The sequence below is a fragment of the Heterodontus francisci genome, chromosome 5 (assembly GCF_036365525.1).
Source record: "Heterodontus francisci isolate sHetFra1 chromosome 5, sHetFra1.hap1, whole genome shotgun sequence".
Classification (NCBI taxonomy): Eukaryota; Metazoa; Chordata; class Chondrichthyes; order Heterodontiformes; family Heterodontidae; genus Heterodontus; species Heterodontus francisci.
Genome location: NC_090375.1, coordinates 47,872,723 through 47,889,083, shown reverse-complemented (window position 1 = coordinate 47,889,083; position 16,361 = coordinate 47,872,723). Strand labels below are relative to the sequence as shown.

Below are 16,361 nucleotides of genomic sequence, written 5' to 3'. Positions count from 1 at the left end.
TTTTCCATGGGAATCCCGAAGAATTTGGCATTCTTTGAGCGGAGCCAGACTGCCTCACATCAAGAAGCAAAATACTGCAGATGCTGAAAATCTGAAATAAAAACAGAAAATGCTGGAAATACTCAGCAGCTCTGGCAGCATCTGTGGAGAGAAAAACAAAGTTAATGTTTCATGCCGATGACCTTTCATCAGTTCTGATCATCAGTTAACTCTGTTTTTCTCCCCACAGATGCTGCCAGACCTATGAATATTTCCAGCATTTTCTGTTTTTAATGCCCCATGTCAATGCCTCACTCCAATCCACACCTACAATCTTCTCCAGCTCCACACTATGCGCTGCACCTTCTGCTATTCAGACTCTAGTCTCTTGTGTGTCTCTCTTCCCTTTTCCCTTATTTCACTGTGGGTTTAGCCACTAAAGCCTCTTCACCTTTCTACCTCTCTTTCATTCTTCAAAAACCTTTTCAAAATTTACTCTTCAATTCGGCTTTCTGTCAACTCTACAAATTCTTTCCTACATTCTGTTTAGTTTCCACCCCCCCCCCCCCCCCCCCTCCCCAGTATTGTGCTTGTTTTATGTGTGCTACTATATAAATTTAAGTAGAGATTAAGCGGGCCAGAATAGCTTGCTTTCTGGGTCTACAGATGAGGGATAGACAACTACTTGTCAGCCTTGGCTCAGTGGTAGCATTCTTGCTTCTGAGTCAGCAGGTCATGGGTTCATGTCCCATTCTAGAAGTGAGCATGACATCTAGGCTGCCACTTTAGTACAGTACTGAGAGAATGCTGCACTGGCAGAGGTGCATCTTCTGGGTAAGAAATGCCTCATCTGCTCTCTCAGGTGGACATAGAAGATCCCATGGCAACGTTTGCCAAAAAGCAGGAGAGTTCTCTCTGGTATCACCAACACTGCTAAAACAGATTATGTGGCCATTTATTTCATTGCTGTTTGTGAGACCTTACTAAACACAAATTAGCTGCTGCATTTCCTACATTACAACAGTGACTTAAAAGGATGCATAATTGGTTGTGAAGCATTTTCAGATATCCTGTGATTGTGAAAGGCATGTAATAAATATCAGACTTTCTTTAAATGAGAAATAGAGGACTACTGACTCCTGTGGAACAAGGAATCAACACATTCAAAATAGGAGAATGGTATGAGAGAAAACTGATGGAAAAAAGAATCTAAGCAAACAAAATAGAAAATAATAAAAGGTGCCCCATAACACTTCATCTCCAACTACAAATCAACCATCTTTCCGTAAACATAATGGGCCTTAATTTTCTGTCAAAATAACAGTGAGGCTAACGGCACTCACTGGTATTTATGGGTAAATGGTATAGCATCTTCAGCTGAGGAGCAAGTGTGTGGTTAAAAGTGAATATCCAGCTGTTGTTCTCCAAACTGTGCTACTCCACTATTCACTTTGTGAAGGCGACAATTCATTGAATGGCGTGGAATGTACTTGTGAAAGTTATGAACTAAACTCGCCACAGATATTTAGGGCTAGTAATTACAAGCAAAGATATCCTTTTAATTATGTGCTAAGTGTTAAAGGCTGCCAATAAACCCTTCTGGCATTGAAAATTAACTATTTAAATTGTGGAATCTCATTCTTTGGGTTGTAAGCTGTTTTAGGATATTTTTTAAAATGTCAAATTTACATTTATTTTTACATTTGCTTTCTATCTTTTACCCTGTCTCCTTATCCAATCTTTCTTTTTCTCTCTTTTTTTTGGTATTTGATTTAACATTGGATTCTCCCCTTTTAGTTCAGCCTTCTTCTCAGTCCTTCCTGTTTATTTCTCAATCCTACAATCTCTTACAGTCCGTGTAGAAATGCAGCAAGACCTGGACAATATCCAGGCTTGGGCTGATAAGTGGGAAGCAACGTTAGCGCCACACAAGTGCCAGGCAATGGCCATCTCCAACAAGAGAGAATCCAGGTTCACTCAGGTCCCAGATGTCCTGTTGCCTTACTGTGCTGTTACGAGCTTGCACTTCCAGCAATTTAGTGGCCAAACATTTTTTGAACTGAAGGGTGCATCAGCAAAATTAACCCAAGGCAATGCTGTTCGATGTCCTGATACAGCAAATTCTGGCACAATTGAAGCAGATCTCATACCCTCTTGTGGCCATTTGCTGCAATTGTAACAAAAGAACAAATTAGCAGAGATAAAGAAAAAAATACAATTACTGGAAGGTGCAACAATGTAGGACTAATTGGATACCTCGTGCAAAGAGCTGGCACAGGCACAGTGGGCTGAATGGCTTCCTTCTATGCAGTAAAATGTAGAGGGAATTTCAACCTCACAGGATGGACATTGTGGGTGGAGAAATGTCGGGGGGTGGAAGTGTAAAAAATGTAAAAATCTGGAACCTGACCCCAACCTGTCTCCAATGTGCCCACTTCTGGTTTTAACAGAGGGATTAGGTTGGGGGGGCAGGCGATGAACCTGCTCTCAGGAAGTGGGTCCACCACTAAGATATTTTATAATGAGGCTGTGTGCCTCCAATTGAACAGGAGTGTTACTTCTAATGCCTGTGGGTCGTACTTCCCAGCCCTGGGAAAACCCAGCAGCTGAAGGGAGGCAAGAAGGGCCGAATCCATTTACAGCATTGCCTATTGGGTCAAGAGAAGCAGGGTGCTTCCCTCCACCACACCCAGCTCATCAAAGAATTCTCTTTCCCCTGACAGCAGATCCTGTGATCGGTGGAGCCTCCCCTGCGATCAGACATCCTCTGTCCCACCCATTCCCACCCCCCTCCCCACCATGTGCCTTTGATGACCACAACCCTCTCCAATTCTTTCTTTCCTTCTTTACTTGGAAATTTATAATTAGTACACCAAATTTTTCTTGCAGGAGGGAGCACAATGTTACTGCTTTAATTTGTGTGATACTGATCGGATTATTTTGGAGACAGGCATTAACAATTCCATTTTTGTACTCAGACAACAGTTTCAAAAATAAAACCAGGCACAGATATGGTCTGTTTTACAGTTACTGCTTGGAAACGAGACATGTTTTATCTGTATGTCATAAAAACAGAAAATGCTGGAAATACTTAGCAGGTCAGGCAGCATCTGTGGAGAGAGAAACAGAGTTAACGGGCTGAATTTTACCTGCCCACATGTGGCAGGAACAGAGAAGAGAGGGCCGGTAAAATAGCGGGGAGCCATGTCAGGACAGCTCCCTTACACCGTCCTGCTGCCGGGGTAGTTTCTCAGTGGCGGGCAAGAGGTGGGCCCAGTTGTGCATTGGCTTCCCACTCCACGGAGACAAGCAGCCAATTTGGGTAATTGAGGCCCCTATTTGGAGCCATTAAGTGACCCTTCTGCCACATGGGGAAGACGCTAACTTCATGGAGGCGGCCTCCCTGCAGCAGCCTGAGGGCTATGGAGCCAGAGGTAGGAAAGGCAGCCCCGGTGGCCACAAAGATTCCCCCCGGTGGCACTGCTAAGTCTTCACTGCTGGCCCTCTTATTGGGACTGTGACATCAGGAGACTGCCCACTGTCATTAATTGGGTGGCGGGCCAGAGGCTGCTAATTAGGAGGCCATCTCCAGTAAAATCGCCGAGCCAGTCTTGCTGCTGGCAAGTGCAAGCTCAGAACCACTACTTTAGATTAGATTAGAGATACAGCACTGAAACAGGCCCTTCGGCCCACCGAGTCTGTGCCGAACATCAACCACCCATTTATACTAATCCTACACTAATCCCATATTCCTACCAAACATCCCCACCTGTCCCTATATTTCCCTACCACCTACCTATACTAGTGACAATTTATAATGGCCAATTTACCTATCAACCTGCAAGTCTTTTTGGCTTGTGGGAGGAAACCGGAGCACCCGGAGAAAACCCACGCAGACACAGGGAGAACTTGCAAACTCCACACAGGCAGTACCCGGAATCGAACCCGGGTCCCTGGAGCTGTGAGGCTGCGGTGCTAACCACTGCGCCACTGTGCCGCCTGACATCACAGTCCCGAAGCTTGCAGTAAAACCAAGCCCAAATTTCAGGTCTGAAACATTAATTCTGTTTTTCTCTCCACAGATGCTGCCAGACCTGCTGAACATTTCCAGCACTTGCTGTTTTTATTTTAGATTTCCAGCATTTTGGTATTTTGCTTTTGTTTTTATCTGTGTTTTGTTGAGTTCCTTCCAAACATTGGATAATTATCTTGTTCACTATGCATCCTATTGTCTCTGGCCTAGTTATACCATAGGTGTTGTATTGTACAACGGAGAACAGAACAGTCAAAGAGGAAGATAGAAAAATATCTTTACATGGGTGTTGGCTAGGATGTTGAATTCACTGCCATAAGCTATTGTTGAAGCAGTGTCTATCAATTCTTTCTAAAGGAAGTGCTTCAAAAAGTGCTTTAGGGTACTGACTCCTGCAAGGGAATAAAATGGCACTGACTTGATAGGTTATTCTTGTGCTGCAACAACAACTTGCATTCCTACAAGATCCTTAATGTAAAAGAATGTCTCAAGGCAATTCAGAAATGAAGGAATGGATACATGGAAGGGCATATCAGGCCAAAAGCCTCATTGAAAACATGGGTTTTATGAAGGTTTTTTAGAGAGGATCATTTTTAATTTTAGTATTAGTGTAAAACAGATATGGAAACAAAAATAAGCAGTGGGGGTGTATAACTGGGAGTTTGGTGGGGTGGGGTGGACTGATCTCTTCTAAAAATTCATTCTCAAGGCCATTTATTGTCCATTCCTAGCTGCCTTTGCTTGGCTTGGTAGACCACTTCAGTTGATGTGGGAATGGCGTCATCTATAGGCCAATCTGGGTAAGGATGGCAGCTTTCCTTCCCTAAAAGACAACCGATGCCACTGCCTTCAACGGTAGGGCAAAGTGAGAGATAATGGCCAGGATAAGAAGAGCGAAGGTTGCAGCAGGGGTCTAAAGCTGGAGGAGGTTGCAGAGATACGTTGGGGCAAGGTCAAGGAGGGATTTAAAGGCATGGACACAAATTTAAAGTTTCGTATGTGGGAGACAGTGGCCTAGAAATTGTATCGTGCTTCACCCAATTTACAGGTGTAACAGTCCAACATGGCAGGTGACACGCCTGCGCTCATTCCATGCCAGAAATGTAGTGCTCAACATATTGTTTAGGCGTCCTCCAAATCATGCATGGTGGACAGCTGGAACTAGCATATAGTCCATTGCATATGCAAATCGAGGACCCAGTGCCCATTTCCGACTCCTTTATGAAACTAGGCAGTGAACAACTGCAGCTTGCAGCATGCAGGTTACTTTACTCAGACATTTCGCAGCCAACCTATGGGTTACTAAAGGGACTGCTGTGGGCTGCCACACAAGTGATAAATTAAAAGATTTTACTTTGTTCATTGTGGAGCCTGGAGAATCGGGATTAGTCCCAAGTTCACATCAAAAAACATGGGCTGCCATTGCTACCGCTTCCGCCCAGGCACGACTATTGGAATAGTTGGGTCTGAAGGTATCAAAAGAATGGATGAGGCAGCATCATGATAGAGCTGCTACAAGCACCCTCAGAGCCCCTGGGTTAGGGAAGGGAAGGAATCACAAACTGTGACCCAGCCGGAATGTGCATTTGTAGATCAGACTCAGGGATGATGCTTCCCATGATCAAATAGACTGCAGAAAAGCAAGTCTCAAAGAGTGATTATTCCAAACTGGCCACCCACCTTCCACCCTCCCTAAACTTCAGCTCCTCTAAAACCCTGCTGCCCATATCTTGACTCATAGCAAGTCCAGTTCAACCAACAACCTTGTGCACACTGACCTATACTGGCTCCAACACCTTGATTTTAAATTTCTCATCCTTGTGTTCAAATCCCTCCATGGCTTCTCCCCTCCCTATCTCTGTAACCTCCTGCTGCTCTCCAACGCTCCACAAATTCTGTGTTCCCCCAAATCTGGTCTCTTGTGGATTTTCCACTCTCTTCACCCCACCATGGGTGACCATGCCTTCAGCCATCTGGACCCGAAGCTCTGGAATTCTCTCATTAAACCTCTCTGCCTCTCTACCTTTCTCTCCTCCTTAAAGATGCTCCCTAAAACCAACCGCTGCATTAAGATTGAGACCATCCAATCAGCTGCCTCTGCAAACTATTTTGTCGTGCTTGTTAAAATCAGGATTACTTTGGCTATAATAGCTGTCCCTACCTTCCCCGAGCCCACTGTGTTTTTTGATCACCTGCCCTAATGTCTCCTTCTTTGGCTGTTTTAATTTTTGCCCGCTAGGAACATAGGAACATCGGAGCAGGAGTAGGCCATTCAGCCCATTGAGCCTGCTCCACCATTCAATACGATCATAGCCGTGCCTTTTTCCCACCCTATCCTCATATCCCTTTTTGTCATTGGTATTTAGAAATCTGTCAATCTCTACTTTAAACAAACTCAATGACTGAGTTCCCACAGCCCTCTGGGGTAGAGAATTCCAAAGATTCACAACCCTCTGAGTAAAGAAATTTCTCCTCATCTCTGTCCTAAGTGGCTTCCCCCTTACTTTGAAATTGTGTCCCCTGGTTCTAGACTCCCCAACCAGGGGAAACACCTTAGCTGCATCTACCCTGTCTATCCCTTTAAGTATTTTGTAGGTTTCAATTAGATCACTTCTCATTCTTTGAAACTCTAGAGAATACAGGCCCAGTTTCCCCAATCTCTCTTCATAGGACAGTCCCGTCATCCCGGAAACAAGTCTGGTGAACCTTCGTTGCACTCCCTCTATGGCAATAATATCCTTCCTAAGGTAAGGGGACCAAAACTGCACACAGTACTCCAGGTGCGTTCTAATCAAGGTGCTATACAATTAAAGCAAGACTTCAGTACTCCTGTACTCAAATCACTCCTGTGAAGAGCCATTGACTGTTTACTACCTTAACAGCGCTATATGGAATTCAAGTTGTTGTTGCATGTTATTTTGTGAACTTTGATAACAACCAGATGGACCCTGATGGTCTTTTCTGGTCTGGAATGCTTCTATTTCTTGTCCCAGATTTTTATCTCTACTGAAAACCTTCTTCTTTAACCCTTCTCCCCTGTTCCTTGACCCTCACCTCCATGTGAGGACCTCATGGACTTCTTTGTCACTAAGATGGACACCATCCAATCAGCTGCCTCTGTCTCTTCCCTACCTTCACCTAGACCACCTGACCAAACTTCCTGTAAAGTGTTCCCCTGCCTTAGCTCAGTGCTTACATTTTCTCTAGTTTCTCTCTTATCTCCCCTCGTGGCCTCTTGGAGCTCATGTTATCCATGAGACCTACCGCCTGCTCACTTGACCTTATTCCCACTAAACTGCTGACAACCAAACTTCCCTTCCTGGTCCTCATGTCTCTCTTCGTTCTCTCATGGCATTTCTTCGCGGTTGCAGGCTCGCTGGTGGCTAGTCAGGCCTATCCGTGACCGGCAGATTCTCCCACAGCAGGTACAAGTGAAGGTGTAGTCGCTGCTGGGGTCAATTGGATCTATCCTTCTCCTCCTTTTCTCTTTCATGCTGGTGCTTTGCTCAGTCTCAAAGGTGTCTGTAGCACTCCTGATGTAGCATCTCCAGGCGTCACGATTTATGGCCTGCGCTTCCCACTGGCGATGGTCGATGTGGCACACAGAGAGGGACGGCTTCAGGGAGTACTTGAAACATTTGCATGGGGCCCCTCTGTTCCTTTTACCAGTGGTCAGCTCTCCATACAACACTATCTTGGGCAGGCGGCTGTTGTCCATCCTGGCAACGTGATGTGATGTGAGCTGACATTTAACTGTACTGTCTTCAGATACACTCACTCTCTCCTTCAAAACTGCCATCATCATCCCTTTCCTCAAAAAAACAACCTTTTACACTATCGTCCTTGCAAACTACTGTCACATCTCCAATTTCCCTTTCCACTCCAAAGTCCTTGCACAAGTAATCACCTCCCAAATTTGATTCCACCTTTCCTGGAACTCCATGTTAGAATTCCTCGAGTGAGGTTTATGCCCTCGCCATGATACTGAAATAGCTCTTATCAAATCAGAAATGACATCCTATGTGGCTGTGACAAAGGCAAATTATCTCTCCTCGCCCTTCTCGACCTGTCTGCGGCCTTTGATATAGTTGACCACACTATCCTCCTCTGCTGGATGGAAATACACTCGCCTAGTCCCATTCTTATCTATCTAATTGTAGCCAGAGTATCACCTGCGGTGGCTTCTGTTCCCGCTCCCACACTGTTAGCTCTGGTGTTCAGCAAGATTCTATCGTTGTTCCCCTTCTATTTCTCATCTACATGCTGCCCCTCAGCGATATCATCTGAAAGTACAGCATTAGTTTTCACAAGGATTCTATCTGCACCCAGTTCTACCTCACCACCACCTCTCTCGAATCCCCCACTGCTGCGTCTATGGGCCCTGACAATAGCCCAGCAGTAGTACAGAAGACTTGTGCTCCATAACTAGACGCGCCCCAAGCCAAGCTGTTCCAGTACTGCTTCAACACTGGCATCTACCCGACAATGTGGAAAATTACCCACGTTTGTCCTGTCCACAAAAAGCAGGGCAAATCCAATCCAGCCCATTACCACCCCATCAGTCTACACTCGATCAGCAGCAAAATGATGGAAGTTGTTGTTAACAGTGCAATCAAGCGGCGCTCACACAGCAATAACCTGCTCACTAACGCTCAGTTTGGGTTCCACCAGTGTCACTTGGCTCTAGAACTCATTATAGCCTTGGTCCAAACATGGACCAAAAGATCTGAATTCAAGAGGTGAGATGAGAGTGACTGCCCTTGTCATCAAGGCAGCATTTGACCAAGTGTGGCATCAAGGAGTCATAGCAAAATTGAAGTCAATAGGAATCAGGAGGAAAATTAATGGCAAGAGGATAACCAGGGAAAGAGTAAGGCCCATTAGGGACCAAAGTGGCAATCTGTGTGTGGAGCCGAAAGACATAGGTGAGGTTTTACATGATTACTTTTCATCTGTGTTCACTATGGTGAAGGACGATGTAGGTGTAGAGATCAGGGAGGGGGATTGTGATATACTTGAACATATAAGCATTGAAAGGGATGAAATATTAGCTGTTTTAGCGGGCTTTAAAGTGGATAAATCCCCAGGCCCAGATGAGATGTATCCCAGGCTGTGAAGCAAGGGAGGAGATTGCAGGGGCCCTGACACAAATTTTCAAACCCTCTCTGGCCACAGGAGAGGTATCAGAAGACTGGAGGACAGCGAATGTGGTACCATTATTCAAGAGGGTAGCAGGGATAAACCAGGTAATTACAGGCTGGTGAGTCTAACATCAGTGGTTGGGAAACTGTTGGAAAAAATTCTGAGGGACAGGATTAATCTCCACTTGGAGAGGCAGGGATTAATCAGCATGACTTTGCCAGGGGGAGATCGTGTCTAACTGGACTTGATTGAATTTTTCGAGGCAGTGACTAGATGTATAGATGAAGGTAAAGCAGTTGATGTAGTCTACATGAACTTCAGTAAGGCTTTTGATAAGGTTCCGCATGGGAGATTGATTAAGAAGGTAAGACCCCATGATTTCCAGGGCAATTTGGATCCAAAATTGGCTTAGTGGCAGGAGGCAGTGGGTAATAGTCGAGGGTTGATTTTGCGAGTGGAGGTCTGTGACGAGTGGTGTACCGCAGGGATCGCTGCTAGGTCCCTTGCTGTTTGTAATGTACATTAATGATTTAGACGTGAATATAGGAGGTATGATCAGTAAGTTCGCAGATGACACGAAAATTGGTGGTGTCATAAATAGTGAGGAGGAAAGCTTTAGATTACAGGACAATATAGATGGGCTGGTAAGAAGGTCGGAGCTGTGGCAAATGGAATTTAATCCTGAGAAGTGTGAGATGATGCATTTTGGGAGGACTAACAAGGCAAGGGAATATACAATGGATGGTAGGACCCTAGGAAGTACAGAGGTTCAGAGGGACCTTGGTATACTTGTCCACAGATCACTGAAGGCAGCAACACGGGTAGATAAGGTGGTTCGGAAGGCATATGGGATACTTGCCTTTATTAGCCGAGGCATAGAATATAAGAGCAGGGAGGTTATGACAGAGCTGTATAAAAAGCTAGTTAGGCCACTGCTGGAGTACTGTGTACAGTTCTGGGCACCACACTATAGGAAGGATGTGATTCCACTGGAGAGGGTGCAAAGAAGATTCAACAGGAGGTTGCCTGGGCTGAAGCATTTCAGCTATGAAGAGAGACTGAAAGGCTAGGGTTGTTTTCCTTGCAGCAGAGAAGGCTGAGGGGAGATATGATTGAGGTTTACAAAATTATGAGGGGCATTGATCGGTTAGGTAGGAAGAAACTTTTTCCCCTAGCGGAGGGGTCAATAACCAGGGGGCATAGATTTAAGGTAAGGGGCAGGAGGTTTAGAGGCGACTTGAGGAAAAAATTTTTCACCCAGAGGGTGGTTGGAATCTGGAATGCACAGCCTGAAGAGGTGGTAAAGGCAGGGACCCGCACAACATTTAAGAAGTATTTAGGTGAGCACTTGAAACGCCATAACATACAAGGCTACGGGCCAAGTGCTGGAAAATGGGATTAGAATAGTTAAGTGCTTGATGGCCAGCACAGACACGATGGACCGAAGGGCCTGTTTCTGTGCTCTATAACTCTATGACGCTATGACTCTCTGCTGGTTGGTGTCATACTTAGCATAAAGGGAGATGGTTGTGGTTGTTGGATATGAAACACCTCAGCCCCAGAACATTACTGTAGGAGTTCCTCAGGATAGTGTCCTTGGCCCAATCATCTTCAGCTGCTTCAACAATGATCTTCCCTCCATCATAAGATCAGAAGTGGGGATGTTTGCTGATGATTGCACAATTTTCAGAACCATTGCAGCTGCTCAGATATTGAAGTAGTCCATGTCCATATGCAGCAAGACCTGGACAACATTCAGGTTTGGGCTGATAAGTAGCAAGTATCTTTTGCACCACACAAGTGCCAGGTAATGACCATCTCAAACAAGAGAGAATCTAACCATCTTCTCTTTACATTCAGCTGCATTACCATCGCTGAATCCCCTACTATCAACATCCTGGGGAGTTACCATTGACCAGAAACTTAACTGGACCAGCCATATAAATACTGTAACTACAAGAGCAGGTCAGAGGCTGAGAATTCTATGGCAAGTAACCCACCTCCTGACTCACCAATGCCTGTTCACCATCTACAAGGCACAAGTCAGGAGTGTGATGGAATATTCTCCACTTACCTGGTTGAGTGCAGTTCCAACAGCACTCAAGAATCTCGATACCAGCCAGGACTAAGCAACCTTCTTGTTCGGCACCCCATCCACCACCTTCAGAATTCACTCCCTCCACCACTGATGCACAGTGGCAGCAGTGTGTACCATCTACAAGATGCACTGCAGCAACTCGTCAAGCCTCCTTTGACAGCCCCTTCCAAACCCGCGATCTCTACCACCTCGAAGGACAAGGGCAGCAAATGCATGGGAACACCACCCCCTGCAAGTTCCCCTCCAAGCCACACACCATCCTGACCTGGAACTATATCGTGTTCCTTCACTGTTGCTGGGTCAAAAACCTGAAACTCCCTTCCTAACAGCACTGTGGGTGTACCTACCCCACATGGACTGCTGTGGTTCAAGAAGGCAACTCACCACCTCCTTCTGAAGGGCAATGTTTTATTATTCATTCATGGGAGATGGGCATCACTGGCTAGGCCAGCATTTATTGCCCATCCCTAATTGCTCTTGAACTGAGTCGCTTGCCATAACATCTCAGAGGGCATTTAAGAGTCAACCACATTACTGTGGATCTGAAGTCACATGTAGGCCAGACCAGGTAAGGACAGCAGATTTCCTTCCCTAAAGGACATTAGTGATCCAGATGGGTTTTTACAACAATCAACAATGGTTTCATGGTCACCATTAGACTAGCTTTCTAATTCCATATTTGTTAATTGAGTTCAAATGTCACTATTTGCCGTGGTGGAATTCATACCCATGTCCCCAGAACACTAGCCTGGGCCTCTGGTCTATTAGTTCAGTGACACTTGATTGTAATGGTAGAGTGCCCGGCCATGAGGTTACAGATTGTGGTTGAATACAATTCTGCTGCTGCTGATAGCCCACTGCGTCTCATGGAAATCAGTTTTGAGTTACTAGATCTGATCTGAATCTATCCTATTTAGCATGGTGGTAGTGCTGCTCAACACAATGGACGGTATCCTCAGGTCTTGCTGCATGTGGGCCTGGATTGCTTCAGTATCTGAGGAGTTGCAAATGGTACTGAACAATGTGCTGGTGTCAGAGAACATCCCCATTTCCTACCATGTAATGGAGGGAAGCTCATTGATGTATCACCTGAAGATGGTTAGGCCTAGGGCACTGCCCTGAGAAACTCCTGCTGCGATGTCCTTGGGCTGAGATGATTGACCTCCAACAACCACAACTGTCTTCCTTTGTGCGAGGTATGACTCAAACCAGTGGATAGTTTTCCCTCAATTCCCATTAACTTAAGTTTTGCTAGGGATCCTTGATTCCACACTCGGTCAAATGCTGTCTTGATGTCAAGGCAGTCACTCTCACCTCCCCTCTTGAGGTCAGTGGTTCTGTCCATGTTTGGACCAAGGCTGTAATGAAATCTGGAGTTAAGTGACCCCGGCTGAACCCAAACTGAGTATTGGTGAGCAGATTATTACTGAATAAGTGCCGCTTGATAACATAGTCAGCGACATATTCCATCACTTTGCTGATGATTGACAATAGACAGATGGGGTGGTAGTTGGCCAGATTGGATCTGTCCTGCTTTTTGTGCTCAGGACCTGGGTAATTTTCCACATTGTCGGGTAGATGCCAGTGTTGTAGCTGTAGCGGAGCAGCTTGACTTGGGGCATGGCTAGTTCTGGAGCACAAGTCTTCAGTACTACAACTGAGATGTTGTCAAGACCCATAGCCTTTGCAGTGTCCAGTGCCTTCAGCTATTTTTTTGATATCATGTAGAGTAAAGTAAATTGGCTGAAGACTGGCATCTGTGATGCTGAGGACCTCAGGAGCAGGCAAAGGTGGATCATCTCTCGGCATTGAAGATGGATGCAAATGCTTCAGCCTTGTCTTTTGCACTGTTGTGCTGGGCTCCCACATCATTGAGGAGGGGGATATTTGTGAGACCTCCTCCTCCTGTTAGTTGTTTAATTGTCCACCACCAGTCATGAGTGCATGTGGCAGGACTTCAGAGCTTAGATCTGATCCGTTGGTTGTGCGATCACTAAGCTCTGTCTGTCACATCCTGCTTCCCCATTGTTCAGCATACATGTAGTCCTGTGTTGTAGATTCACCAGATTGGCACCTCATTTTTAGATATTCGTACTGCTGCTCCTGGCATGCTTTCCTGCACTCCTCATTGAACCAGGGTTGATTCCTTGGCTTGATTGTAATGGTAGAGTGAAGGATATTCTTCAGCCAAAGACTTGCGGGTTGATAGGTAAATTGGCCATTGTAAATTGCCCCTAGTGTAGGTAGGTGGTAGGAGAATGGTGGGGATGTGGTAGGGAATATGGGATTAATGTAGGATTAGTATAAATTGGTGGTTGTTGGTCGGCACAGACTCGGTGGGCCGAAGGGCCTGTTTCAGTACTGTATCTCTCTATGACTCTATGACAACTATGCCACCATTTTCCACAATTAAAGATGGACAACAAATGCTGGCCGAGCCAGTGATACTTTCATCCCACGAAAAGAATATAAATAAATTAACTGACTGCTTCTCCAACATCCAGTACTGGATGAGAAAAAATTTCTTCCAATTAAATATTGGGAAGAACAAAGCCACCGTCTTCGCAACCTGCGACAAATTCCGTTCCCTAGTTACTGACTCCATTCCTCTCCCTGACACTGAACTAGTCTGTTCAGAGCCTGGTATGGTTAATGATCTCAAGATGAACTCCCTACTACACCATCACTAAGACCACCTTTTTGCACCTCCATAGCATTGCCCAACTCTAGCCCTGCCTCAGGTCTTCTGCTGCTGAAACTCTCATCTCTGCCTTTGTTACCTCTAATCCAATGCACTCCTGACTGGCCTCCCACATTCTATCCTCCGTAACTTGAGGTCATCTAAAACTCTGCTGCCTGTGTCCTAACTCGCACCAAGTCCTGTTCGCCCACCACCCCTGTGCTGTCTGGCTTACATTGGCTCTCGATTAAGCAACACCTTTATTTTAAAATTCTCATCCTTTGTTTTCAAGTCCCTTTATGGCCTTGCCCTTCCTTATCTCTGTCATTTACTCCAGCCTCACCACCCTCCAAAATATCTGCATTTATCTAATTCTGGCCTCTTGACAATCTGCTGTTTTAATTGCCCCATCATTGGTGGCCATGCTTTCAGCCACCAGGCCCTAAGCTCTGGAATTTTCTCCCTAAACCTTTCCACCTCTCTACCTTTATTTTCCCCTCTAAGGCACTCCTTAAAACCTACCTCTTTGACTTAGCTTTTGGCCATCTGCCCTAATGTTGCCTTATGTGACTCGGTGTCAAAGTTTGCTTTATAATACTCCTGTGAAGAGCCTCGGGACATTTTATGCGTTAAAGGCGCCATATGAATGCAAGTTGTAGTTGCTTATATTGAGATGCTTAGGAAGAGCCTGCAGTCACTCACTGTTACGGCTTACACATGAATAATGGGGCCTTGCATAAATTAGCTTGGGTATTGTTACCCCAGAAGAAGTCAACACTTTCAGGAGTGGAGGGAGGAGAGAATAGAATAAAATATGAAAACAACAAAGCAAAAGGCACATGTAGAAGGGTTTGAAGAAAGTTTTTTTTTGTTTGAATTCAGAAAGGGTCTAAAAACCTCTATATACGAAATTCAAAGCCTCAGAGTGAGTTCTCATATATTCTAAGTGAAGGCTAAGTATCCCCAGAAGAAAGGAGGGAGAATCAATCCTAAACCTGCTCTTGAGTGCTTCCTAGAAACTGGTTACAGATTGGCAACGATGATAGGGTTTTACATTTCCAGATAAAGCGAAAAATGGCTCGGGTGACCGCCGTGGCACAAGAGTGGGATATGGGCCAGACCTGCGCCACATACAGCAACGACGTGAGCGCCTTGCACCTAATGACCAGGTTCTTACCCACAATGGAGAGCGATCGCTGCTCCCACATGCTCAGTTTATGGTGTACCATGGCTACTTGCTCCTTTCAGGTTTTGGTGCATGCCCAACCCTTCCGAACCATATCACCCAGCACCTTCAGGTAGTCTGACCTGACGGTGAAGGAGACAAAGGATCGGTCGGCCCAGTTTCCAGCAGATCCGAGCAGAAGACTGCGACGTCGTCCATGTACAGGGAGGCTTTGACCTGAGTGCCTCTGCTGCCTGGGATTGTCACCTTTCTTATGCCCGCATCCTTCCTAATGGACTCAGCAAAAGATTCAATACAGCAAACAAACAAGACAGGGGAGAGAGGACAGCCCTATCAGACTCCAGATTTGATCGGGAAACTTTCTGATTCCCACCCATTGATTGAGACTGCGCTACTGATGTTTGTGTAGAGCAGTTTGATCCAATTGCAGATTCCCTCCCCAAACCCCATTTTGGAGAGCACATCCATCATGTAGGTGTGTGATATCCTGTCAAAAGCCTTCTTCTGGTCCAGGCTGATGAGTCAGGTGTCCACCCTCCTGTCCCGTGCATAGGCAGTCATAACCCTGAATAGCACGAGGCTATCTGAGATCTTCCTGCTGGGTACAGTACAGGTCTGATCGAGGTGAATCACCAGCTCCACAGCAGAAGTGACCCAGCTGGCAATGACTTTGGACCAGAATCTTGTAGTCTACATTAAGCAGTTAGATGGGCCGCTAATTTCTGATTTCCACCCTCTCCCTCTTCTGCTTGCAGATTAGGGTGATGATGCCTTTCCTCATGGATTCTGACATGCTGCCAGCCAGAACCATACTCTTGTATACTTCCAGCAGGTCTGGGCCAATCCAGTCCCACAGAGCCGAATACAACTCTCAGATGACTTTCTCTCAGCTATTCCAGCATTTGCAGCACTATCCTATAGGCCCTCCAGTCTTGTGAAGGCTGGGGATGTCTTGCTTTCATTACATTCCCTTACATCGACAGCCACCAATGACTTCCAAGTGCATTTACATAGGAAAACTTACAGCAGCCCTTCGCAGAGGTGTGGAAAAAATGGACACTGAGCCAAAGGAGAGATTAAAAGAGGTGACCAAAAATCTCAGTCAAAGAAGAAGGAACTTGCTTTTCATGACCTCAGTTAATCCCAAAAAGCTTCACAAGCAATGAATTACTTATTACCCAATTTTAAACGCTCCACCATTGGTGGCTGTGCCTTCAGCTACCAAGGCCCTAAGCTCTGGAAT

The 16,361-nt window shown here is 45.7% G+C and overlaps 1 protein-coding gene across 6 annotated transcripts in view; it reads left to right on the top strand.

Moving 5' to 3' along the window:
• Positions 1-16,361, top strand: part of LOC137369824 (forkhead box protein H1-like) — a 268,380-nt gene that overhangs the window by 237,451 nt on the left and 14,568 nt on the right. Inside the window, exon 1 of one of the 6 annotated variants that reach the window (XM_068031396.1) lies at positions 11,059-11,119. The exons of the other annotated variants lie outside the window; for them this stretch is intronic. The gene's annotated coding sequence lies outside the window, so the exon portion shown is untranslated. Of the gene's footprint in view, positions 1-11,058; positions 11,120-16,361 lie in introns of those variants that run through there. 6 annotated transcript variants of the gene reach the window in all.